The sequence below is a fragment of the Chinchilla lanigera genome, unplaced genomic scaffold, assembly GCF_000276665.1.
Source record: "Chinchilla lanigera isolate Chin_1 unplaced genomic scaffold, ChiLan1.0 scaffold00032, whole genome shotgun sequence".
In the NCBI taxonomy this organism is placed as follows: domain Eukaryota; kingdom Metazoa; phylum Chordata; class Mammalia; order Rodentia; family Chinchillidae; genus Chinchilla; species Chinchilla lanigera.
In genome coordinates this window covers 21,667,752-21,693,709 of record NW_004955433.1, presented here as the reverse complement: position 1 = coordinate 21,693,709, position 25,958 = coordinate 21,667,752, and the positions used below count along the sequence as shown (strand labels likewise).

The window sequence follows — 25,958 nt, the reverse complement described above, 5'->3', positions numbered from 1 at the left end:
CTACAAGCACGTCACTGGCAGGACTGTGTTATTTCTGGTGAACCTAGGGAGAACATTTTCTTATTCTTTTCACTTCCCAGAAGACCATGGCCTCTTGCTGGATCTCAGCATGCACTCCACCCACCTCACTTCTCTCCTCAATTCTGTCTGTGTTCCTTCCGCCCTCCTCTTGTGAGGGTCCTTGTGATTATGTTAAATCTACTGATATATTCCAGGGTAATTCTCCCATCTCAAGTCCTTTCATTTAACCTAATCAGCAGAGTATTTTTTGCCATATAAAGACTTTATTTTTCAGCAGTTCTGGGAATTCATTTGTGGACACCTTTCAGAGGATGTTGTATTTTTGAAAGAGGAATACAAGTAATACCTACTTACCCCATGGTACTGTTTCAAGGATCAGGGAGGGATTGCGTTAAGAAGACCTAACATAGTCCCCAGCACATAGTAATGACTCAATAAATGATAATTCTTCTCTGTGGGATTACTATTAACTGCGTTTGATTGCATACCTTTGGGCAGCAGCCAAGGACTGTCACAGCTCGGCAGTCTGGGAGGAACGGTGGCCCTGTTTAACAGTGGCTGGAGGCATCCAGTCATTTCAGCCCTAGAAGGAACCTGGTCCGCAGAGATAATTTTATCTGAAATAAAGCTCCTATGGCATTGTTAGCTTGATGAAGTGTTGCCTTTTTTTCTGAGCCTTAGATTTCTTGTTTGTAAACTGAGGGCATGTAGTAGGAGGACTCCTCTTGAGCTTCCATTTCTGTAAGATGGAATTTTTGAATGTTATCCTTCAAAAACCATAAGACTGTGTGCCAGTTAACGAGAACAAATGAGTAGAGTGCTCACCACAGTACCACTTGTGGAATAAATAATAGGTAATTGTAAGACACTATCATCATCAGCTACTACTAATCAGTTCTGTCTTCCTGGATAAGAAGCATGGAACAGAGAGAAAGCTGCACTGACGTGGGTTTGGAGATATATACTCCTACACAGAAACTGTATTTTCTCTCAGGGAACTGTTTTCTTTTCTTTAGACGGAGCTTTCAGCCACACTGTGTTCTCAAGTAGCACCATTCTCCCGCACTAGTATCTTAGAAGACTAAGGACTGTGTATGACTTACTGCTTTGCTCTCCATCAATAAATTGAGGATAATAATAACCCTCACCTTGGCTGGTTGACTGATGTATAAAATGAGCTCATGTTGAAGAAAGCTCTTGGTAAATTACAAAGTGCTATAAAGTATGAATTATTACTGTGATCATTCTATTGCAAGCATTTCATAAACAATACAGGAAATTAAGGACAGATACCTCTGGTATTCAGAAAGCATTTAACTCTTAAGTATATAGCTATAAACTATCAGCAGATTGGCTTGGAAATGCCCATTCAGAGCCACTCTAGCAGGGGCAGTGCTGTGGACACCAGCGGGCAGCAGGACCCAATAGGGTAGCTGTAACAGCCCTGGAACAGCAGCTTCAGACAAGCTTTGTGACTCTGAGCCCAATTACCCAAGGCAGTCTGAACCGGATGTCCCTCATTTGTAAAATAGAGGTAGCAATAACTACCTCATTCAGTTACTGTGAGGAGTAAATAAGATGAGTCACAAAGCCCAGGGCACATTTCCTAGTGTTTTTCTTTCCCTTTAGCCCTCTCAGGGAAACACTCATCAGAGTTAGAGCCCTTGACATCTCCCTGAAGGTCGCTGCCCCTTGGTCTGCAGACTCACTCCCAGCACCTCACTGGCCCTCCAGGATCAGTTACAACATAGGTGGGTCTTTGCGGATTCCAGTGTCTCTTCTTGATAAATGGGGCAGGAGGGAGAGATAAGAATAGGAAGAAACAGTCCAGTCCTGAATTCCTGGCCACATCCCTCTGATGGTGAAGGAGATAATGAGAGGCTAACTAAATTCCAAAGACTCTTCATGACCGGCCAGCTCAATCCGGCTAGTCCTGCTACAGCTATGTCAAGATTACCTAGATGATGAACAAGAGATATGTAAATTTGATCTTAACATTATTAAATTCTAGAGATCTGAGGTTTATTTATTTATTTATTTATTTATTTATTTTCCAGTACTGGGAACTGAACTCACGACCTTGTGCTTGCCAGGCAGGCACTGTGCCGCTCCGCTAAATCCCCAGTCCTCAGGGGTTTAATACCATTAATAATGACAGTTTTATCGGGCATTTATTACAAGCTATTAATAATGGTTAATGCTCCATAAGGATTATTTCCTACAATCCTCAGATCAATCCAGGGAGAAATGTTCTGTATTTTTACCCATATTTTCCAGAGGGGAATGCACGGTAAGGAAGAAGAGAATCTTGTCTGAGGCAGCACCTTTCCATTTGCAGGGAACAAATGTCCTGTGAGTGGGAGGCCTCGGGGGATACCTGGCATCGTGGCATCTCTATCCATCTAACTCAGTCTGCACTTTGCCCTTCCCTGGCTACATTAGTTTCTTGGGATTGCCATGGTACCAAGTATCACAAACTCCAGGCTTAAAAACAGAAATTTAGTGCCTCAGAGACCTGGATGCTAGAACTCCAATATAAAAGAGTAGGCAATCAGTTCCTTCTGAAGACTATGAATGAAAATCTATTTTATGCTTCCTCCTTGCTTCTGGAAGCTTCAAACTTTTCTTGGCTTGTAAGTGATCTTCTCCTTGTGTCAAAATTTCTCCTTTTTGAAGAATATCCCTCATCATGAATTAGAGCCCAACCTTAGTAACTTTGTCTTACCTTGACCGTCTACAAAGACTGTATTTCCAAATCAGACCCGTTTACAGATAGTGGGGGTCAACATCTGCTTGTGAGACACAATTCAACATGTGATACCATCTAAACCCATTTCTAGAAGTATCCCTTTAGCTAAAACGTATGCAAATGTCATTTTCTTTTATCTCATATATTCATTCAACAAATACTTATTGAGTGCTGCTTGTATGTCTGCTACCATGCTACCCACTGAAGATATGCTGATGAACAAAGCAGCTGATAATGCTCATCCTCTTGGAGCTGATGACGCAGTCTTGGAGAATTGTAGATTGTCACAGAACTGCAGTTGAACCTTTTATCATTCCATCCAAGTGGCTCATGTGAAGGGAAAAGTGGGTGCAGCTTCCTTGCTCTGAGTAAACCTATAGAGAACATAACCAGAAGACAAATATTAATATTTGATTAACTTTATTTGCGTGTGCATAGCTCCAGTCCATCCACTGATTTGCAAAATGGCTTGCCATCTCTCAAAGCCCATATGTGTTTTCCGCTAGTTTACTGGTGGGGTCCTCACGGGCTTCCCAGACCAGGCCCGTAAGCTCAGAGATTTTAGCCAGGGTGTATCACATATTAGAAGGGAGAACAATTAGCCCGTGCTCTGCTTAATTAAGCCTCACTTAATGGGCAAACGTTTCCTTTAACAGGCTTGCTGTCACTTCATCAGTTATTTAAGGCAGTTCATTTCACACCAGGAGGGAAAAGAGAGAAAGTAAAAGAAAAAAAAAATTCATTTGCTCAAACTCAATTGGTCTGAGGAGAAGCGTGTCTGTCTAGAAGATGCCTAATTGCTGCTGTGATCCTGTGCTTATTCTCTGTTTAGTCCCAGCCTTCTTATTGAAACGCTAATCAGGGTGAGGTCTCACCTCTTGATGAATGATTTTGTAAAAACTTGATATTCCTCATCTTAGCTAGGCATGCCCGCATGCAAGCATAATGCCGCTGCGACTGAATGGGAAGATAACTAATGCCCTTAATTTTGCAAAGAGGGCTGTGATTTGGTACATACAGTACAGATCAGGGGAAATCAGAATAAAATTAATTTCCTTCTTTGCATAAGCACTGCCTGTGTTTTATCAGGAGCCACTTTTCTTTGGCTTTTTTTGCTGGAGAGGTGGAGAACGCTTGGCACATGCATGTGGGCTTATTTCTTATACGTGGGGTCAAATTGAGGCTATGCCATTTTATCTGACATTAGAACTTAGTGAATCTAAAGTTCTCTGACTCGCTGTTGCATTTGTCATGTTAAGACTAATTCTCCCTGCTTCACAAGAGTGTAAAGATTAAGGGTCAAGTTTTTAGCTCTAAGTTTAGCCTTGTAGTTATACAAGACATTAATTTCCCTTTCCCTATGTTCCTTGTTCCCTCATTCACCAACTCTTGAGAGTGGGACAAAGATATTTAGTTTTCCCCAAAGTTGTACAGACCTATCCAGTATTTGAGTGATAGACAACTCTGTTCTTCTAAGTTTGAAAAGCTAAATAATTCAAAAGGACATCCATTTATTTTGACTGAGTGAGGCCCAAATCATGGAACACATATATTCTGCGTGGTTACCTGAGTTGCTACTGTTTCACCTTATATGCTTCAGTATAGATCTAATGTTAATCACTTGGCTGCATTTATATTGCTCAAACAGTAAAAATCATCGCTGCTGTTGCATTTACTATTTTATTATTGGTGTAAGTGTTTATTTCTACCATCTGCCTGCATTTCCTACCTCACTCCTTTCTTCTTTCCTGAAAAGTCAGTCCCTATGATTTCACAGCTGCTAATTCCTGTGATTCCCTGAACAGAGGCCCAAATTTCAAGTCTAAGATATTTGTCTGTGCTGTTACCCCTGCTTGGACTGTTGCCCCTCACCTTGAATATTTGGTTCATTTGTATATGTGCGCTGCAAGACTAAATTCAGACTTACTGGCTTATCTACTAAATCTTCCATGACCCACACTCCCTCTTGGTATCTTGGTTTGTATGGCACCCCTCTGAGCTCTTCAGGAACCCCAAAAGCACTTTTCACACTGTATTTACAGTCACCCACTTTGCTTGTTTTGTTTTATGCTGCCCCTCAGTGTGCCAAGGCCACTGTTAAGCTACCTTCGAATATCATGACAATGTTGTCTTCTTGGGGTGCCGCGGCTTAATACAATGGCGGGTCCCCCACCCATATGGGGGGGTTGATGGGCACAGTTCTGTTACTTTTTGGAGCATATGAATACACACCCATGAGTGCTGCATTCTGCAAAGCCCTTGCAAGTTTCCCACTAATCCAGTGTGGTACATGCTCCTCATATAAATGATAGTCTCTCCAGGATTTGGGTATTAGTTGTTTTTTGAAAACCAGTGTCAACTCTTGAAGATGAAAGAGAACATTAGCCCTAATTCCTCAATCAATTAACACCACAGATAATCCTTTCATCCTTAGGCCCTTTACATTGTAGGTCACCTGTCAATAGGGAAGGCTCTGTTCTCCCTTCTCTGGAGGAATCAGAGATTCTAGCCTGGATTTCTCTGACCTCAGCTCCATTGATGTTAAAATTTGCCAAACTGCCAGCAGTTCTCCGTATGTGATCTCCTTTTGTCCCAGGATGCTGCTTCTTAGAGGACCAAGTGAAAGTGTTCTCAGTTCCCAGAGATGAGAGAGAATTAGAAAGCAAACGATTCTGGACTTTAGAATACAAAATAATTTGGAGCTTGAACATTGACTCACCTAGTTCAGTTCATTATTTTGATAGATGAGTTCCCACCAGGATTGCTAGACAAAATATAGGGCTCTAGAGAGATTTAAATTTCAAATACATAACAAATAGTTGTCTTAACATAAATCCCTCCCATCAAGTATGTATGGACATACTTAAATCAATCAGACAAACAAATAAACAAACAAAAAAGCAAGAAGTCATTGCCTATTGAAAGTCAAGTTTAGAAGTATCTCATTTTAATTTGCTAAATCTAACTCCTCTAGTTCCCACACATGTTAATGACTTGTTCATTATTATAAGAGAGACTTGGTATATTAGTATAACAGAGTTTGAGCCATTGTCCAGGCTTTATAAGTCCCAGACTAATATTTATTTATTTATTTAGTCTTTTTGAGACAGGGTCTCACCATGCAGTTCAGGCTGGCCTTGAGCTTACTTTGTAGCCTCGGCTGGTCTCAAACTTGCAACAACCCTCCTGCCTCAACCTCCCAAGTGCTGGGATTACAGGCGTGCACCACCACGCCCAGTTTAGTATTTATTTTTGAAGTTTAGTGACTAAGAGAAATTGTTTACCCTGTCTCCAAATGCTTTTTTGCAAATATGTGATGAATTGCTAGGTACTGTATCATTAGAAAAACAAGCCTTGGTTTCACATGGGATCCAACTCTGTGGACATCAGCCATGTTAAGATAGCTTCATCAAGAGTATTTGTGCCATAATTCTGTCAATTTGTTATACCAGTCTGACTGAAAATATCAAGTGAGTTCCCATTAAGGCCAGGACCTCTCTGAGAAAAAAATACTGGAGGTTTTATCTGTGTAGGGCACTGAGAGGTTAATGAAAGTAAATCTTTTTTTTTGTTTGTTTGTTTGTTTTTGTTTTTTCTCCGGTACCGGGAACCGAACTCACGACCTTGCGCTTGCCAGGCAGCCGCTTTTGCCGCTGAGCTAAATCCCCAGCCCCCTAATGAAAGTAAATCTACTGAGGATCATCAAAACCACATAATAGAGTAAGGGCAAGTAATTTGCTTTAAAGATATTCCTGTGACCAGCATACATGGTGTCCAGTTGTCTCCCGTATGTATACTCCATTCTCTATGCTTACTGAAGAACTGATTGAAAATTCTCCGGCCAGTTGTAAGTGAAAGAACTGTCGCTCTTCCACTATAATTCAAATTTCTCCTCATCGTGTTTTCTTTATTCCAGGATGGCTTCACTCAGAAAGAAGAAAATAAATCACATCTTTATGTCAAAATATTTATTATTCTTTGTGGAAAAGAAGTTCACCTTTTCTTCCTCATCTGTTTGGAGTTCAGTATCATTGCCAAGTTTTTGATTTGTAATTATTTGAAGAAGACTTTGCTAGTTTTAAATATATGTTTGTCAAAACATCTGCTCTGTTTCCAGGAACATTTCCTCTGGCTTTTCATGTAGATACTGACCATGCTTCATGCTGAATTTTCTCACAGTGCTACCTCTCTACCCCTCCTTGTGTCAGAAAACCAATACTTTGCTCTCTTCATGGTAATCTGTCAGTTAGGGTGCTGTTAACACTTATACCATTTCTCCTAAGCAGGAAGTTCTTTTTGAATTTTTCCTTTCATTAAAGAGAAACATTTTATTGTGGTAGGAATACTTAACAGGAGTCCTGCCATTGTAATAGAGTATGCAATTCAGTCTTATTTATTAGAGATACAGTGCTATATAGCAGATCCCTAGATCATATTTAGCTTGTTTTACTGAAACTTGATAACTGTTGATTAGTGAATTAGTAATTCCCCATTTCTCTGTGTCCCTAAGCCTAAGCAACCACCATTTCACCTTTTATTATGTATTACTATGTATTCGAATGTTTTAGTCATACAAGTGGGATCGGACAGTATTTGCCTTTGTGTGTCTAGGTTATTTCACTCCACCCATATTCTCAAGGTTACTCTATTTGTTGCATATTCCACAGAAATGGTTACCCCAGTGCCTAGAGGTGGGCATCTGTTGAAGGGAGCTGCACAAATTGATGAGGTACTGATATAACAAAATGATTTACATGATGTAGCAGAGGTGGGCTCAGGTCAACTTTTAAAAAGTTGCATTCTGCAGCATCCTGCAAAGATTCAGCCACAGGGGCAGCTACAGTGTAGAGGAAAGGGAGGCACAGGCACACAGTGGGGTGAGAGTGGGATGTGTAGTTATAACAACTCCAAGGCTGCAGACACTATTAAGATTGAAGAATACTTGATTTAAGTTTGTCCAAAAATTGTTCTTCAGGGACAGTGCACAGTTACACAGGAGATCTATAGATACAGGCAGGAAACAGCATCATTTACTGTCTTCTCGGCCCAGGTAGAAGTCGCACCTCAGGCGGTAGGCAAATATGCCAGTGGTAGGAGCAGAGTCCAGGAAGAAATCCTGGCATGTCTTAAACAGGATCTTAAAGCCATGAGCAGTGAGACCGCTACTCTCAGCAAATGAATAGTAACAAACAGTGGGTTTCCCAGGAAATGAGGCATAGACTTGTGATGAGAAGAGCGTGGCCACAGAGGAAACATGAGGCAGAAGCTACAGTGTCTGCTTCCCATTTCTGTCTTTCAGAATTATACCTACATTCTTCTGGACCTTGGCCCTCTCTCCTTTCTTTGTGAAGTGGCCCTTTCATCCTGAGTATATTTTTGACTTCTTTTTCTGTTTACATGTCATTTGCTTAATGAACTCTGGAACTGTTAGTCACTTTCTGTCTCTGCAGATTTGTTATATCAACTCTGTCAGGTGCTAAATTCCTCCCCTCTTTGTGAGTGTTATCTGAGCTAAGTCAGGATGCTGGGAACTAAATCCTGAGACATCTTATACTATCTAGAGGTAGAAGATGCAGAAGGTGAAAGTTAGGCTTTGGGATTGCAGAGAGTCCAAGTAAATGTCACAGTTGAATTCAGAAGCAGGAATAGCCTCAGTGGTCCTGACATGTTTCTGTGATTTCACAGGAAGCCTACCTGAGATACAAGGATAGACATTTCTATGATGGATATCTGAGCAGGAAAGCAGCAAGTTCTTGTTAGCAGATTCCATGGCTTATAGTAACTGTGCTTTATCATTCTTTCTTCATCTACTCTGGCTGACTGGGACAGTTGTGGTTTGAAACAACATACCCTTAGAGAGTAACACTGCAGAATCCTCTGTGCCCAGTCAGTGGTGCCATGGGTTGCAGATTTAGCCTTCTGGTAAACCTCTTTAGAAGGAGCTGCAATTTGTCAATAGTGTGTTAGAACTTTGAGAGCAAGGGCAAAACACAACCTTAGACACATATGATTTTCCTAGAAAAATATTATGTCTCTAACACTACGAATTTCTTGAATGACATAGCCAATCTCTTTGACAATGTTTAGCGCATGATGTATAACAGAGCTGTCTCCTATTAGGCTGGTTCCACTTGTTAGGAGATATTTATCACCAGGTTGGCTTCCTACAGTTCACCACACTGCTTACATTTTCTTACTTATTAGCACCTTTTTTTTTAAGATTTAGGTACGGAAGGATGTAGAGCAAAATTCTGTCCTTAGGTGAAAAATGTTATCAGAGAGGGGTTTGAAAATCATGATTCATTCATTTGGGGACTAATTGGAAGAGATGGGCAGAGTAGAGAACATCTGTGGAAGGATGAGTACTATTTTTCTAAGTAAGTGGAAAGAACTGATCCTATTTGAATGGGAATGTTAAAGCCTGTTGGGAAATGCCTAATCTGTAAATACTGTACCGAACTCTTAGTTCCTGGAGGGCAAAGAATGTGCTTAACAAAATTCTTAACATTTGGCTACTGCAGAAAACCTAGTCTCCACTAATATTTCTTAAATAGTTGCCTTATATCAAAAGGGTTAGCTGACTTCTGAGCATCTCCAGAAAGTAAAATTTAGAATTCCAAAGAAATAGATTTTACCACAGTATGAAAGGGTAGAAGGGGAGGCCTTCCAAGTGGGACATAAATAGCTTCAGAAGTACTTTACTCCCTTGTTGCTTTATCTGGACAGTGGAGGCAATAATATTGACATCACAAAGGTGTGAGAAACAGACTATTGAAAATGTATGTAGGACATGGCACACCATCTGCCACATAGAATGCCTTTAGTGAAAATAAGGTAATTAATAGATGGTAGCTCACTAACAAATATGTCCACCAATGGATGGAGATGTTTCAGGCTGAGAGCTAATGGATGATTACTGACTTGACAAGATGAACTCCTGGGACTCATCTGACTAGAAGAGCTCACATCTTTTTCCCAGAAGCTTTTGTCTGTTCTTCCCATGATCCATTCTCATCCCTTCTCCAAGAGTTTATGCACAGGGACTTCAGTCCTATAGCCCCATTGATTCTGTGATTTAAAATGTAACATCTTTGCCTGTTGGAATCAGTCATTGTTCCTCTTTCCACCAAAAACACCATCCATTTACCAAAGAGCTAAAATCAGGGTCCTCAGTGTCAACAGTAAAGAATCCCATTGGATCTAGGGGAAAAAAATGTCCATATTCATAAAAGGGACCAATTTGTCGTATTGGGCAAATTTCACATGGTTATCAGAGAAAAGGAAAGAATCACATATCCTTTCTGTACTAATAAAATACAATTTACATTTATCTACAATCCTCACTGCTGAAGGTTAAAAGCCAAAGCTTTTAAAATTAGCTAAAGAAATCTTAAGTTGCCACTGGTGTCAGCATTTCATCATCCTTATCCTCACCTGTGTAGCCTGCATTATGCTTTCATAAAGAGCCTCCCAATCCATTATCTCATTCGACCCTCAAATTAACTTGGAGGCAAAGGAGGTCAGCCATCGTTCCTCCTTTTCTTCATAAAAGCAAACAGACTCAAGAGTGGTAAAGTGAGATGTCAGTTGTCAGTGGTCGCATGATTTCTTGAGCTGAGGCCTCCTCCCTGTGCCAGGAGATTATGGGCATTGAAGCAGGAATTTACTAGCCTGCTGCTGGAGTGAGACTGGAAGTCTGTTAGGTATCAAGATATCACAAACCGTTTTGTTTTTTCTTTATTTTTTATAAAGAGCAGAGTTACTTTTTGAAGCGAAATTTTGTTGAATCCAGCTCTCTGTTTTGTTTGTTGTGGAATATGGGGCCAGTGGAGCCAGCTGCGTATACCCATTGTCACCCTCCATCTTGTGACTTTTTAAATTTAATTTTATTAGTACATATTTGCAGCTCATACAGTGTATTATTGTCTTGGGGAATGGCTACATGTGGGGGAGGGCAAGGAAAAGGGGATTAGGGAGAGAAAACAAACAAGTTGTAACATCTCTTGATTTTCGAGAGTATTATGCTAATCACATTTGGAGAGCTGCCCATGATGCCCAACCTTTCATTTCAGATGGAAAAACTAAAGTCAAGATTTTTGGGCTTTATGCAGTTAGTGTTAGGTCTTTGAATGCTTAGTGCAGTGTTCTTTTTACACCTTCTATCATCACACAAACAAATTCTGTATGGTTCCAATGATGAGTTTTAGTGCTGACTAATACAACTTTTTACAGTGGTGGAAAGGACCACTTGAAATGAAATGAGCATACTGAGAATTTCAAAGGGGATTAGTACATGGAGAAACTTTTTGCTAAAACTCAATGAAACTTAAAACTCAAAAGGCACAGTTACCTGCTGCTACCTTGTTGGCCAGTGTCACTCCAAAGCACTGTATCTCAACTGTAGATGTACATTAGAATCACCTGGCAACTTTATAGATACTGTATTCTGGGTTCCATTGATTTTATTTGGTGTAGAGTAAGGACAATGAATGTGCAAGGTTTACCAGTTGGTTCTGGTGCTCAGTTCAGATGTAAAACACTAGTCTATATATTTAGTTCCAAGAGGGCAGGAATAATGTCAGTTCTAGACTCCACTGTCCCTGGGGGGAAGGAATTCAGTGAGGAGTTAGCTATTATGCAAAATATTGCAGAATTAGTATAACCTGGGGAAGAGGAAGATGAAATCAAGAGCAATGAATTACTGAAAATGCCATGATTAAATTTTAAAGGACAATATGTTTCAAAGGAAAGGAAATGGTCAGTTCTACCTGACAGAAGTCAGTGAGAGAGGGTGTCCTGACAATAATGATTCTGGTAATAAATTAAAAATAAGTTTTTTTTTCTTTTTCTAGAAATGCATCTAGAGCAATAGATGTTTCCATGTGGCCAGCTAAAATTGATGTCTGTAATTCTCAATAAGATTAACCTGGCATTATGAAAAATTTAATTAGCTGAACCATATCATTTGAGACCCACAAAGGCACTTGACATTGCCATTGACAGTCCCACCTATCTGAGAATGTGTGGTAAATGCCTCAAAAGGTCTTTCACATACAAGATACTTGACTAATTTGCTACATCCCATTATTTTTCTGTTATCCTTCACATTTTAAAAGAGCCCATCCCTTCTGATAAATGGCACTGATATGCTGAAAGAAAGAATTAAGCTTCAAAGATTGTATTATTTGAAGCAACAATAAGATGACTATGAGGCTATTGTTGGTATCTGCTTCCTAAAAATAAAAGGGCTGGGGAACCTTCTACATCTAGATACACAAAAAAACCCATTAAAAATGCAGTAGGGTTTCCTTTGCTCTTAGCATGACAGTGGTGCAAGTCATTGCTTTAGGAAAGAGTTCTCCTGAATAGCCTAGTTAGACTCTGGGGAAAATCAAGTTTTCCGTAATTGGAAGCACCATGACTCTATGTACACCTCAGTCCTATTTGGTGGCATCTACACCTTCTGATTGAGCTGGGAAGGTGCATGTGGATCTCAGTGGAAGGGAAAGTGACAGGCTGCACTTCCCAGAATTGTAAAGCCTCTGGGCTCAGATGATCGGAAGCAATCTCTCCCTTGGCTTTAGTAATTATTTCAAAAGACTACATTAAGCCATTGTCAGTTATTAAGGCCACTTTGGGACAATTTCTCCTTCAGTGTTTATAAATAAAAAACCAGACTGACAGTGGTTCTCTACAGGATGTTATATTCCAGAGAGTATATGCAGATATTGTCCCTGTCCTGTTCTCCTCTGACAGGTTATTTAAGAAGTCTTTTTCCCTTATTGAAACTGATCTGTTTGGTTTCATAGAAATGGTTTAAGAGGGAAGACTGTTTTTAAAAGCAGGTTTTGGGGAGAGAGGAAAAGGTAGACCTATAAAAATTATCTTTCTCATCTCCCTCTCCCTTTGTTTTTCCTCTATATGCTAAAGCATTGAGATTCTTCTACCATTATCTTTATGATTCTGGGTAAGTTATTTACCTCTGTATATAAGGTTTCCTATTTGTATATTAAAATTCAAGACTAATAGATCAAGGTCCCTACCTTGCATCTAATTCTGAATTTTGGAAACTTAGCAAGTTAACAAAGTCTCTAAACTTGAAAAAGAGAGTGTGAGTCTGCACTCAGAGCTTGCTCCATCCCCTCTGGGACACAGGGCCTCCTAGAGGAGTGTGAGTCTGTACTCTGTGCTTCCTCTACTGTCTCAGAGATGGTGGGGACTTTGAGAGGAGTGTAAGGACACACGCCTTTGTCAAGTAGACTGACAGGAACCCTGAGACCTGAAACACAGGACAACAGCCAGGTCCCAGGTGCACAGGTGCACACATGCGTTTGGAGGGCAAAGTAAGTGGAGAGAGCAGAAGCATGGAAGTGTCTTAAGCAGCAGTGAGGAGCTAGTGGCTGGACTCCAGAGAATTCCACCAGCAGAAGTCCATACAGTCCCAAGCCCCACATCCAGAGGCCAAGATTAGCGACATACCCAACACATTTCTGGGGTTAAATATGTATACTATCACAGACTGTAAAAATCAGAAGTATTTTATTATTTTCATTCTCCCTCGTTTGTCTGATTGGCTATCGCTCTCCTGTCTGGTTGGATGTCATCTAGTTTTCTTCTGTATTTTGTAGTTAGTTTTGTATGTGGTTTTCTTTTCCTTTTGCTCTCTCCTCTCTTTCTCTCCTTTCTTTCTTTTCTTTCTTTTCATCTGTTCATTTTCATTATCTTTCTCTTTTACCCTTCATTTTTTCAATGTTTAGGTTTCTTAATTTTTTTTCATTCTCTTCTATAGACCCACTTTCTCTCTTTCTTTAACTACTTTTTGAGTTTAAACTTTCAAGGGAGTAAATATTTTCCCTGCCCTTTCTTACTACTCCTTTGAATTTTATTTTATTCTTTCCCTCCTGTGTTCTCTAGTTTCCCAAAACTTGGGTGATCATCCTTTAATTTCCAGCCCTGACTCTACTCGGTTTGATCTCCTCACTCATCATTTCAGCCTGTCCTCTGACCATCTTAACCCTCCTGCTCCCAACAGAAGGGTGAAATTACCTGACTAAGGGGAAAATCATTGCATACAAGTGCACAGTATATGTTTGATTTTGTTACATAATGTCAGAGTTTACTCATGGTCAGAGGTAACAAGTTAATGGTTACCATAGTTTATAAATAGTGAATCTGTACTTGAAACTATTGTTATTACTAATTGTCCTACTTTAGTTAAGATTTCCTACATGTGATAAACAGTTTTCTCCCCTGAATGATAATGCTGTGACTGCATGAGGTCATAATCACCACCACAGCCCAGTACCAAAGGATTGGCAGCTGAGCCAAATAGTAATCTTGCATCCTTTACAAATTGGGAAGCTAGGGCCTTGGGATACCCATTAGAAGCCACCTGCATCTAGAAGACAGGCCTGAGGAATAAACACCGTCTAAGGAAACCTAAATACTAGTGATAAAGCTGTATATTATAAGAAACTGGCAAGTATGAGCATAGAAAACAAAATAGAAAAGAGAAAATAGAAAATGACAAGATGCAGAAGCAAAATGCTACCCCAGATTCCCAGCTCACACAGGACAAGCCCAGAGCTCAAGGAGATAGATGGAATTGGAAATCAAGCTCTGACATTTCCTAAAACAATAGCAGCAGAAGTGAAAAAACAAGTGGAAAAAGCTATAGAGAAAATAATCACTCAGGTCCAGAAAGACATGATGCTTAAAATCAAAGATATTAGAGAAGACACAGAAAAAAGAATGAATGAGCTTAGAAAAATGATGGAAACAAATAATGTCCAGCATAGAAAAGAGATGGAATCCATGAAACAGATCCAAACAGAAATTCAAGAGTTTAAAATCTTTATTGACAGTACATGCAACATGTTGTATGAAGGAGAGGATAGGATTTCAGATCTTGAAAACAGAATTACAGCTAGTGATAATGGATAGAAAGACATCTTAAAATTAGCAAGAATCCATGAATAAACAATCCAACAGCTACAAAATGAAGCAAAGAAGAATAACATAACTCTGACTGGGGTCAATGAAAAATCTGGAGACAGCACAAATGACATAAAAAAATCATCTCAGAAATAAAGGCAGAAAACTTCCCAAGTATGGAAAAAGAATTTGACAAACAAATAAATGAAGCATTTAGAACTCCAAACATTCCTGACCAAAGTAAAACTACGCCAGGACATATAATAGTCAAGATTCCAGATATTCAGCACAAAACCAGAATATTAACAGCTGTTAGAGAAAAGAAACAGATCACCTATAAAGGAAAACCCATTAGAATCATGGCAGACATCTCAACACAGATCCACAAGTCATGAAGAACTTGGAGTGAAGTATTTCAGGTCCTGAAAGTAAACAACTTCCAACCCAGACTGATGTAACCTGCAAAATTATCTTTCAAACTTGATAGAGAAGTAAGATATTTCCATGACAAAGAACAATTGATGAGATTTATAAACACCAGCCAATGCTAAAAAGAGTACTAAAAAATATTCAAAACAGAGAGAAAAAATGACCACAATTCCAAGAACAGCAACAGAAACACTACCAGGCAGAGCAACTGATTAAACAGAGGGATAAAGCAGGGAACCAAATAGGAAAATACTGTGATCAAGATAAGCCAATACATATAAGTTATAAACATCAATGTAAATGGCCTCAATTCACCAATCAGAAGAAACAGACTAGCAGAGTGGATCAAGATACAAGATCCAACAATATGCTGTATACAAGAAACACATTTAATGTAAAAAGCAATTCATAGACTGAAAATCAAAGGATGAAAAACAGTCTTCCATGCAACTTGAGCTCCCCAAAAAGCAGGAGTAGCTTTTCATTTGCAGACAATGTCAACTTCAAACCATGAAAGATCAAGAGGGATAAAGAAGGTCACTACATACTTGTCAGGGAAAAACTTTAAAATGAAGAGACAACGGTCATAAATATATATGCACCAAATACAGGGGCACCAACTATATAAGATACTTATTAATAGATACTAAAAATCAAATAAGTAATAACACAATTGTAACAGGAGACCTCAATACCCCATTATCACAAAGAGACACTTCAACTGTACAAAAATCAGCCAAGAAATAGCAGAATTGAACCAAACCTGTGAACAAATGGACTTAGTGGATGTTTTTAGACTGTTCTACTTAGCATCATAAGAATACATGTTCTTCTCAGCTGCACATGGAATAGTTTCTAAAATAGACTGCATACTAGCCCACAGAACATGCGTAGGTAAATGCAAAAGAATTGAAATTATCCCATGCATAATATCTGACCATAGTGCAATGGAATTAGAAATTAATGGTAAAAGAAACCTTAAAATCTCCATAAACACATGGAAATTAAACAATAACCTCCTAAACAACCAATGGGTCACAGATGAAATAAAGGAAGCAGTTAAACAATATGTACAACTAAATGAGAATGCAGACACAGCATATTGGAACCAATGGGGTGCTATGAAAGCAGTCCTAAGAGGGAAATTTATAGTGGTGAATTCACACATCAAGAAATCAGAACAAGCATAAACAAACAACCTAATACTGAACCTCAAGCTTCTAGAAAAAGAAGGACAAGACAAATCCAAAACCCATAGAAGGGAGGAAATTATAAAGATCAGAGCAGAAATTAATGAAATGGAAACCAAGAAAACAATACAAAGGATAAATGAATTGAAGAGTTGGTTCTCTGAAAAAATAAATAAAATTGATAAACCCTTAGCAACCTTATCAAAAAAAGGAAAGAAAAGACTCAAGTTCATGCACTGAGGAATGATAAGGGTGAAGTCACTACATATCCTGTGGAAATTCAGAAGATCATCAATAAATACTTTGAAAATATGGACAGATTCCTAGATATATATGAATTACCAAAGCTAAATCAAGAAGATATAAAAATTCTCAATAAGACAATATCAGTTAATGAGATTGAAAATGTAATTAAAAACTCACTAACAAAGAAAGGCACAGGTTCTGATGGATTCACTGCTGAATTCTACAAAAAATTTAGAAAAGATCTAATGCCAATACTCTTCAAACTCTTTAATGAAATTGAAAGGAAAACAATACTCTAACTGTTTCCTGGAGGCAAGTACTATCTTGATATGAAAACCCGAGAAAAATCCAACCAAAAAAGAGAATTGCAGGCCAATCTCCTTAATGAACATAGATGCAATAATCCTTAGTAAGATACTAGCAAACAGAATTCAATAAATCATCAAGAAAGTTATACACCATGACCAGGTGGGATTTATCCCAGGAATGCAGGACTGATTCAACATACACAAATCACTAAATGTAATACACCATATAAACAGAGCCAGAGACAAAAATCACATGATCACCTCAATAGATGCAGAATAAGCTTTTGATGAATCCCAGCACTCATTCATGTTAAAAACCTTACAGAAAATGGGAATAGGTGGTCTTTATCTCAATCTCATAAAATCCGTCTATGACAAAGCAACAATCAACATCATACCAAAAAGACAAATACTGAAAGTTTTCACTCTAAAATCAGGAACAAGACAAGGATATCCACTATCACTACTTCCTTTCAATATAGTTCTGGAAACACTAGCAAGAGCAATTAGATAAGAGAGAGAAATAAAATGAATAAGGTAAGAAAAGAAGAAGTGAAATTATCATTACTTGCAGATGTCATTATACTCTACATAGAAGCCCCCAAAGTTCCAGCAAAAGACTCCTAGGGTCAATAATAAAATTCAGTTTGTGGCTGGATGCAAAATCAACACTCAGAAATCAATAGCATTCTTGTAAATAAATAACAAACTTATTGAGAGAAAAATCAGGGAAACTACATCCTGCACAGTAGCATGCAAAAAATGAAATACTTAGGAATCAATCTAACAAAGGAAGTAAAAGAATTATGTATTGAAAATGACAGTACTCTGAAAAAGGAGGTTGAAGAGGATATCAAAAAATGGAAAAATATCCCTTGCTCATGGATAGGAAGAACCAACATAGTAAAAATGACCATACTTCCAAAATTTTTATACAGATTTATTGCAATCCCAATCAAAACATTAGCATACCTCACAGAACTAGAGGAAATGTTCCTAAAATTCATCTGGAACCAGAAGAGGCATAGAATGGCAAAGGCCATCCTGGGCAATAAAGATGAGTCAGAAGGCATCATAATCCCTGACTTGAAATTATACTACAGAGGTACTGTGATAAAATCGACAGATGCTATAGATTAGAAGATGTGGACACAGCTACCAGCACACTCAGCCACCTTATGTTTGACAAAGGGATCAAACATGTTTACTGAAAAAAGATAGCCCCCTTAATAAATGGTGCTAGAAAAACTGCTCTCCACATGCCAAAGACTGAAATTAGACCTGTGTCTATCACCATGCACTAAAGTCAAAATGGATCAAAGATTATTAAAGCAGAAGCACCAAATCTACTGGAAGAGAAAGTAGGTAAAAATCTTGAAGACATAGGAGTTAGTAGGGTCTTCATGAACAAAACCCAAACTGCATGGGAAATACTTCAAAGAATCAACAACTGGGATCTCATCCTATTAAAAAACTTTTATACTTCAAAAGAAATCACCAATAGAGTGAAAAGGTAACCCACAGAGTGGGAAAACATTTTATCTAACTGTCATTTAGACAAAAGACTTATATCTACAACATATAAAGAATTTAAAAAAGCAGGCCCCCAGAATTCAAAGACCTAGTCCAAAAATGAGCATCTGAGATGAATATGTACTTCTCAGATGAATAAATACAAATGGCAAATAAATACATGAAAAATGTTCAACATCTTTAGTCATTCAAGAGATGCAAATTAAAACAGCACTGAGATTCCTTCTCACCTCAGAAGGAATGGCTACCATCAAGAGATCAATGAACAGCAAATACTGGAGGGGCTGTAGGGAAAAAAGGAACCCTTCTTCAGTGTTGGTGGCAATGTAGACTGGTGTAATCGCTTTGGAAATCAGTCTGGAGATTCCTCAAAAAATTAGAATTAGAGGCCTCATTTAAGCCAGCTATTCACCTTCTAGATTTTTTCTAGAAGAATTAAAAACATCATACTATGGCAATATATGTGCACCCATGTTTATAGCAGCATAATTCATCTGGATCATAGCAAAATCTTGGAAACAATCCAAATGCCCATCAACTGAGGAGTAGATAAAAAAGATGTGGTATTTTCATACAGTGGAGTATTACTCAGCTATAAAGGATGATAAATTCAAGGCTTTTATAGGTAAATGGATGCAAGTAGAGACCATACTCATAAGTGAAATAAATCAGACCCACATGTGTAAACACCATATTATCTCCCTTTTGTAAGAACCTGAAATAAAATCTGAAAGGTACTATAGATATTGTGAAAGGGAAATAAACTGCTCACTAGGAAAGAATAACTGGGATGAGGGAAAGGAGAAAAGAAAGAAAGAAGGAAGGGAAAAATATATGTGTATATAGACAAGATAGCTGAGATAATTGTACTACTAATTTCTATAGATTCATTGAAAGGAACAGATACTGTTTAATTGTTTGATCCATCTTGCATACCTATATCTAGTAATCTGAGGAACTACTCTGAAGATAACAATAAGTAATGCAACAACCGTTGCTGATTTCCTGTCATCTTGTTTGAAATGCTGTATCATTTTTATAGTTTTTGTGTTGTATTGTTTTTGTCATTTTGTTGTTCTTTTTTCTGTAAAATAAAAAAAACAAAGAAATAAACTTGAAAGGGAAATGCTTGCATTGATAATACCTGTTCTTGGGAGTAATTTGGAACCAACCTTTGAGTGTCTGCATCCACTGTCTTCACAGATTAAAATGCTCGAACCTTGATGTTCTTTGTTTCCAAATCAGTACTGCTGATGGGAAAGGTGTTGTAATCCTCTCCTTCTCTTCACACAGTTGCATCCTCCTCCCTCCTCCTCAGTCAGTTCAGTTCTCAGGGCCTCCACAACTTGCCTGCTTTCTAGAAAGGCCCATTTCTTACACCTGTGTGTTATTTTTCTAGTTCATAATTCCTCTCACAGGTTCAGTGAGATATTGTGATGCCTTTGGGAAGTCTTCCTGATTAGATACTCTCCACTGTCAAGATGCTTTAGAGTCTTCTAATTCTGCATGATCCCATATGTGGCTACCAAGCTATTGAAATATGGTTCTTCTGAGCTGTGCTTTCAGGGGTGTTATGGTTTAAATGAGAACATTCTTCAAAAGCCTCATGTGTTCAAAGATGGGGCTTTTGTTAGGTGACTGGATAATAGGAACACTATAACTGACTTGGTATCAGGAGGTAGGGTCTGGTCTGAAGAGATGGGGGACTGGGCAGTGACCTGGAAGGGAATATCTCCTTCCTGGTTCCTTCCTTTTCTCTTTGCTTTCTGGTGACCATGACCTGAGCGACTTTTCTTCTGCTGTCCCCTCTGTTGTCCTGTGTCTCCCTTAGAGCTGGTGGACTCTGGACCAAAACAGTGAGCCAAAATAAACCTCTCCTCCTTTAAGTTGTGGATATTGGGTGTTGTGTCCCAGCAATGGAAAAAGTAATTAAAACAGGTATAAAATACACACTGCACAAAAACAAATAAGACAGGCCAATGATTTATATGTGGACTTCATGTTGAAATGACACAACTTGGAGCATACTGGCTTAAAGATATCATATTGTTAAAATTAGTTTCACTGGTTTTTGAGCTTTCTAAGAACCATGTCTTCTAGAAAATTCCAATTACACATGTGACACATCTTATATTTTTACTGGACAGCCCTGGCCTACTGTAGCTCAGCCTCTCATACACATCTGTCATTACATTAACAATCCCTATTAAAAGTATTCATTGCTTGTTTCCCTTTAATAGGCAGTGAATCCCCAGAGCTTTTCATGAGGCAAGTTCCACACTGTATCATTGAGCTCTGTTTGAGTCTTGCTTTAATAGACTTCCCCTTGCTTGGATGCTCACCACGTGGCAGGTACTATGCACAGTTCTCTCACCACATCACCTCTTTCCATCTTAGAATGCCTGCTTTGACACTGGTCCTATTGCATTGCCCATTTCTCAGTGTGGCAGCATGGAGATTTGTGGAGCTGAGTCACAGGTTCAGTGAGCTCTAATGCCTCAGCCCCTTCCGACTTCTGAGACTGTTCTGGTGTTTGTCACAGCTGCTGTGCCTTGCCTTAGCCTCTTGTTACGGTTTAAGGAGGAAGTGGCCCCAAGAGATGCATGCCTTGAGAGCTTCAATCCCAATTTAGCAATTGCCTTGCTAGACCAAGAGACGTGACGGGACTGAAAGAGTGCTGGCCTTACCAAGTAATCCAGTGGTGAGCTCATAGCAGAAGCCACTGTTGAGGAAAGTGGCTCATGGGGCCGTGACTATGAAGGCTAAATGTTGTCTGTGCTCCCCGCCTCTCTGTCTGGCTTGCACACTCCCTCTGCCTTCCATCTCCCATGGGGTGAGCAGCTTTTCTCTGTCACATTCTGCTGTCCCAATGTTTAGCCTCACTGCAGGCCCAGAAATAGTGAAGCCAGCTGACTCTAGCTGAAGAAATCATTAGCTAACATAAACTTTTCCTCCTTGAAGTTGATTTTCTCAGGGTTTTGTCTCAACAATGGAAAGCAGACTCTGACACCTTTGAGTCCATGGATCTTCTGATCAGAAATCTTACGTGCATTCCTATTGTCCAGAAGCACATTCACTGTTAATCCTAGGAATCAAGGCTTGTTACGTTAGCAGACTCAGCCAGCACTGTTCCCATTGTATTCCATATAAGTGAAGCTCCTGGCATTGTGTAAGGCAGGTTCTACCAGCTGACCCCAGACCATCCCAATTACAGAAACACCTACATTGCAGGAAGGTCAGTCTGTCATCAAAGTACAGACATACAGAAGATCCCTACAAGGCTAGTTCCAGCCTCCCCTTTTATAGAAGAAGAAACTTTGTCCCTAGGAAAGAAGTATTTTTTTTCCTAAGGTTGTGCAACTATTCACTCACAGAACCTGTGCAAAAGCATATGCATCTTGAAGTTTGGTCTACAGAACTTTCTATTGCCCCTGTGTTCTTTGGAAACTCAGAGGAGAGGAAGACATTTTCTACTGCTGAAGAAATCATCTCCATAGTTGCAGCATTTCACCTTTGACCAGATGATCTGCCTAACTTGCATCGTTATCATAGTTTCCTAGGTTTGCTCTTTTAGTGATAAAATCAAGACCTCAAGTTAGTTCATGTGCTGAAAGTTTATTGTCATCAGAGGGACAGATCAGTGTGTGCGGCTTTGTAGACATGCAGAAACAAGAGATCAATAAGGCTGGGAACATGGAGACAACAGAAGAAATGCCAGATTGCCAAGGTTTTCAAAGAACAGGGCACATATTTTGCAACTTGCATGGCTTAGGCACAGAGGCTATATTTCTTTTGGCTTTTTACCTGGCTTGTTCATAGCTTTGATTTAACTGAAACCTGGGCCATTAGATATCACCTTGTGGCTTCTTCATCTCTGAGGAACCTTAAATCCTGCCTGTTTCAGCTTCCTCACTGGAGAGGGTTCCTGCTTTCTTCCATTCAAAGTCCTCAGAGAATCTGATTCACCTAGCTTGTCATTTTGAGCCAGGTTGCACAGGTTGAAACAATCAGTGATCACAGTTGATTCAAGGTTTGCTTGTCACTGGAGTGGGCATGGTTCACTCAGCCATGCCTCAGAGCAGAGTGGAATGAAGCATGCAGTTTATTTAGAAAAGGCGGCTGGAGGCAGGTGTCAAGAGAGAGGACCGATATTTGAGGACATCACCTCCAGAGGTATGGACAGTGATTCCTCTGTGCTTTTCGTCTAGTCTTATTTGTACTGATTACATTATAGCATCATTCATTTCCTTAGACCAACGTCTCTTTATTGTTTGAGGATGGCCTGTGGGTCAGAGCTACTTTGACACCTATGCATCCCCAACATCCTGTCCTGGCCTGGCATTGTGGGAAACTATTGCCAAATGAAGGAATAGGCAAATAAAGAAAGCTTTGTGCATATTGACTGCTCAGAGACAAAGGGAGGTTTATATATATAGGCTTTTCATATCATAAATGATGTTACATTATGTTAAGCATCTGTTTATCATTGCCACTTTGCCCTAATCTTCCCTGAGGTAGTTTAGCTCATGTGAAGGAAAAATTTAAAATGAACTATATCTCTCTTTCCACACATTTATATCCAACATTTATTCATAGTCAGAGATAACATGCTGATAGTGTTATTTCCTGTATGTGTTGATGTATTTTATTCATCTCAGTGATTAACATTTAAAAATATTACAGTGAGAAAAAAACTCTGACGGATTGAATAGAGCACGAATAATAAATGCTTCATTGCACACATTGTACATAATAATTTTATCATTTGAAGATGATTTAATTACTCAGAGATAAATAACCACAGAATGATTCTACAACTACAGGGTCTGGGTCCTTACATTTGAATCCCCAGTGGTACCTTGTGGCCATGAGACTCTAAGCATATAAAGTCCAGGTGTACCTACTTAGAGAGTACATGGAATTCACATGTAACAAAGATTGTCATCCATATCAAATAAAATTAAGGAGGTGAATTTATCTTGAAGATGGATCATGCAAAAATCTGCTTGTACTGAAGAACAAGAAAATGACTGCTTGGAGTAGGAGAGCTAGGTAAAATATTCCAAAGCCAAGGGTGGGTTTTGCAATCACGCAGACTTGAATTTGAATTGTAGCACTTCCAGCTACTCATGCTGTACTTGAGTGAATTATTTTACAAGTGTAAGCTTCAGTTTTCTCACAAATAAAATCTAAATGACATTTTTATACAGTGATGGTTCAAAACCAATAAAATGGTATGTGCCAATCTCCTGAGCAAACTGCCCAAACTGGCATTCAGACCCAGGTTATCACAATATGCAGGCCGGAGATGATCTTCTCTCTTCCAAAGCTGAGCTTCTGTAGTCCTCTATTCTCCAGAAGCAAAGAATTAGGTTTACCTTTGGAGCAGTCCACTCACCTTTAGAGAATATCCCTATCTTTGACAAAAGGCCTTATTTATTGCATATTATAATATTTGACTTTGATACTAGATGGTAGAGCATATATCATAACCTTTTTGTATATATATATATATATATATATATATATATATATATATAGTATCTGAGAAGTGATTACCCAAAGCTTATTCCTTGCTCCAAGTGTGGAAATCAGGGATGAACATTTGTGATTCAATAATTCTTATGATACATCTTCTCCCTTTTCTCTGTGATTTTCACAGCCAAAGCATAATTTCTGTGATTTGACTTGAAATGAGAGACCAGCTCAGTGCTGAGTGATGAGATCTGAACGGGGAATAAAATATGCTTGAATTAATTTGCATAATAGAATCCGATTGGTTACAAAGCTGTGTTTGTTGAAGGGAAAACCAGAGTCCCTGAGCTCACCAACAAGGGCACATTACAGATACAGAATAGGATTTTGAGTTCTGGTGCAGGCCTGGGTAATATTCTTAATGTAATGATAACTTGTCTTTAGCTGTAAATTAGCTACCTGGAAATAAAAAGAATGGGTCAGCCTGTCTGATCCTTCCAGCTCTGTGGGGAGGAGAAAGCTGAAAAACCAAATCCACTTGCTTTTAGCTAAGTGCTTTCGTCTTTCTTTCTCTACCCGATAACAATTTTCAGCAGGAGTCCAAATATACTTAAACACCGGTATATGTCATTTTCTTTCACAGAGACAAAAGCAGGCATAGGGAGAGTTTTATGCTCAAGGCACAGTAGCTCATGACGGGCTATCTGCTCTCAAGATAGAGAGGTGAGCCTTCCACTTAGAGCCGGTGGTTTTGCAAATCCATTTTCCTGTCATGTTATTACTCCTGTGACTTCCAACAACATTTATTTTTCCCTCCAAGCGATGTGCTTCCATCGTAAAGTAAAATACTCCTATATGTTTTAGTGGAACCCCAATGCTTAGGCATCTTGGCATGCTGCTGGAAAGTGCTTTAATGGAAGGCTTGTTCAAGAACTACCTTGGGGGAGGTCTTTATTAAAACTAATTAGAACACTGATGTATTTCTCTAATTATTACCAATGTCAAGGTCTTCTTAGGAGGGTGGTCTCCTATTAATTTTCATGTGTGATTCCTGCAAAATCTCCAACCCTGAGCACATCAATCAGTTCTCTAGATCCTAGAAGTATATTTTTAAACGAAAGCAAAGTTCCCTGAGTACATCCTTTTAACCTGTACACTTAGAAATTGTGAAATGGGGATTTTAGAATAAAAAAGATTAACTTCCATACAATAGATAGATTGAAGCATGGTTTTACTGTGTTGTTGATGGATATGAATTGATGTGATTGCCTCCTGCTAATTCTCACTTTGGTCATTACTATGGAATATTTTCTCTTTCTGGTTAGTTTAATATTTAGGGGGATAGACTGTTTCCGCATCATATGTTAAACCTTAAAGTATTATCATGATAGGGCTATTGTATATCTATCAGGCTGTGTTTCTATGTTTGATCGTTTGCCTTCTCTCAGAGAAATAATATCAACTAGAATTTGAGGGGTAGAAGTACAGGACTAGACTCCAGCAAGAAGACTCAACCACAGCTCCTTCACTTGCTGGGCTGTTTAACCCGGGGCAAGTTGCTTTATTTTGATACACCACAAACTATTTACCTGTAAAGTGGAACTAATAATGTCACTATTTTGGGGGGAGGGGTATTGTGATAGTATATTGACTCAACTCATGGAAAGTCCTTATGAGAACGTTAGGCAGATACTATCTGATAAATGTTTACTATTATGAATATTTTCATTCTAATCACAGTATTGGTATCCATTAAATTCTGATAATGGCTTACTTCCCACATTCAGGCAGCTCATGGTTGCCATTTTTATCATAGTATCTGTATAATTTCCTCAATCACTTCAGAAACAAACAAATGTCATAAAATGATATTGTTTGTTCACTGTTTAGAATAGTTACTAGAGCCAGGTAGCGTAAGTTCGGATACCATCTCTGCTATTACTGGAGCCTAACCTAGCACAAGTTGCTTAATTTATCTAGGGCTCGGTTTCATTATTTAAAACAAGAAGATTCAAGGTACTCATTTATCCAGTTCTTACAGAAATCAATAGATGAGTTAATATTTGTCAGGTC

At 38.9% G+C, this 25,958-nt stretch overlaps 1 protein-coding gene across 3 annotated transcripts in view; it reads left to right on the top strand.

Annotated features, from left to right (window-relative positions):
- Cdh11 (cadherin 11, type 2, OB-cadherin (osteoblast)) overlaps nucleotides 1-25,958 on the top strand; it is a 157,060-nt gene that overhangs the window by 77,259 nt on the left and 53,843 nt on the right. Inside the window, exon 1 of one of the 3 annotated variants that reach the window (XM_005388460.2) lies at nucleotides 6,397-6,490. The exons of the other annotated variants lie outside the window; for them this stretch is intronic. The gene's annotated coding sequence lies outside the window, so the exon portion shown is untranslated. Of the gene's footprint in view, nucleotides 1-6,396; nucleotides 6,491-25,958 lie in introns of those variants that run through there. 3 annotated transcript variants of the gene reach the window in all.